Genomic DNA, 2,365 nt, shown 5'->3' on the forward strand with positions numbered 1-2,365 from the left:
CTCTTGCCCCTCGGTGCCCTCTTGAACGAAGCCGTTGGGGTTGACTTACTCGGCGATGGTTAAAAATTGTCAGTATGCGTTGGTGAGACTCGAACCTTGGACCACGGGCTCACCACTCGGCCACCGCCTACTCTATATGTTCCTCTATAGGTGTTTATTGTGCATGTGTTTCTTGTGTTGTGTTCGCGTTGAGCTGCCGAAGACTTGAGGGTCTGACCTGACTATTCAAATGCTTTCTCTTCCTGCATACGCGCATTCATTCCTGTCTAATTCCTTCATTCCTTGTGTATTCAAATTCGTTGCTACATGTAATTTGATCGCTCACGTCTTCACTATATTCTCGTTTTTCTCTTCCTACATAAGCACTTTCATTACTGTCTAATTCCGTCATTCCTTGTGTATTCTTGTTTATTGCTACGCGACTTCCTCATCCCGGCCATTGTCCTCACACGTACACACACTCCTCACACGTATATTCTCACGTTTTGCTCTTCCTAGATAAGCGCCTTCATTCCTTCTAATTCCTTCATTCCCTGTGTATTCACGTTTATTGCTATATATCATTTGATCGCTCACGACTTCCTCATCCTCGCCATTCTCCTCACACGTACACACACTCCTCACACGCATATTCTCATGTTTTGCTCTTCCTATACAAGCGCCTTCATTCCTTCTAATTCCCTCATTCCCTGTGTATTAATTTTTATTGCTAAACGTCATTTGATCGCTCACGACTTCCTCATCCTCGCCATTGTCCTCACACGTACACACACTCCTCACACGCATATTCTAATGTTTTCTCTTCCTATATAAGCGCCTTCATTTCTGGCTAATTCCTTCATTCGCTGTGTATTCAAATTCGTTGCTACACGTCATCTGATCGCTCACGTCTTCCTCATCTCGGCCATTGTCCACGCACGCACGCACGCACACGCCTCACCCGCATATTCCCTCCTCGCTTCATTTGTTGACATTCCGATGCAAATTTCCAAAGAGCAGGACGGGTTATTGCTACAAAAAGAAGAGAAGTGAGTGCTTGAATTTGTTTTATTATTCTGCCTGCGTGCCTGCCTGCCTGCCGGCGCTCCCCACTCCTGTTATTAATTTAGAGTAATCATTATTCAAATAACTCGCTAACATTTATATGCATTCATATGAATTTCAATAGAAACGCCAGGCGGCTGAATGTGCAAAAAACATACGCGGCTTCCATGGAAAATCGATCTTAAGTATTAATATTAGTGGGGCGCCAATAGCAGGGCAGGAGGAGGAGGAACACACAAAGAAACACAAAGGAAGAACGAACAACAGCAGACCTGCTGGTCCTTACGAGACTGTTTGTGACAAGCTACACTAACTATCTAATCAAAGATGGAAGATGAAGGACAGCAAAGGCGAGGGCTCCTCCCCTCCCTCCCTCCAGCCAATGCTGGCAGGAAAGGAAAAAGAACCATGCAGCATGGAAAAGCTGCATGGAAATTATGTAGGAAAGAGGAAAGAACTACCATTACTGCTACCACTAACCGGGCGATAGAAACAGACAAGGACACCAGTATTCGAAAGAACTTAATGTTATTACGACAATGAGTAATATCTTAGTTGCTGGTTGGATTCAAAATACTTGTCTAATCTATTCTTGAAGGCCGTAACTGTTGTACTATCAACGACATCACAGGGTAGAGAATTCCAAACATTAACGACTCGATTGAAGAAGTGTTTGGCTTCGTGCGACGAAAATCTTTTACCACTAATCTTGAAACTATTATTTCTTCTTGTTCTATTTGATCGATCAGTTGTAAAGTAATCTTCCGAATAAATATCACTGAATCCTTTAAACATTTTAAACACTTCTATTAGATCGCCTCGTATTTTTCGTTTTGATAGGCTGAATAAATTTACTTCTTTAAGCTTTTGTTCATAAGATAAATATCTCAACCTAGGAATCATTTTTGTTACTCTCCGTTGAACCCGTTCCAACTTTTCTACGTCTTTTCTGTAATAGGGAGACCAAAGAAAAGAAGCGTTATGTGGTTCAGGCTGGGAGTTAGCCTGTGAAGCAGACGGGGAATTAGCCTGTGAGGCAGGTTGGGAGTTAGTCTGTGAGGCAGGCTGGGAGTCAGCCTGTGAGGCAGGCTGGGAGTCAGCCTGTGAGCCAGGGTGGAAGCTCGCCTGTGAGGCAGGCTTGGGGTTAGCCTGTGTGGCAGGCTGGGGGTTAGCCTGTGAGGCAGGCTGGGAGTTAACCTGTGAGGCAGGCTGGGAGTTAACCTGTGAGGCAGGTAACTCGTCCTCCCGTGAAGCAGGAGGGTCGATTAGAGGGGGAACGGTCTCGGTGGAGGGCCTCTCCACCATCGATGGTGGAGTCATT

Source organism: Eriocheir sinensis, chromosome 20, assembly GCF_024679095.1.
Source record: "Eriocheir sinensis breed Jianghai 21 chromosome 20, ASM2467909v1, whole genome shotgun sequence".
NCBI lineage: Eukaryota > Metazoa > Arthropoda > Malacostraca > Decapoda > Varunidae > Eriocheir > Eriocheir sinensis.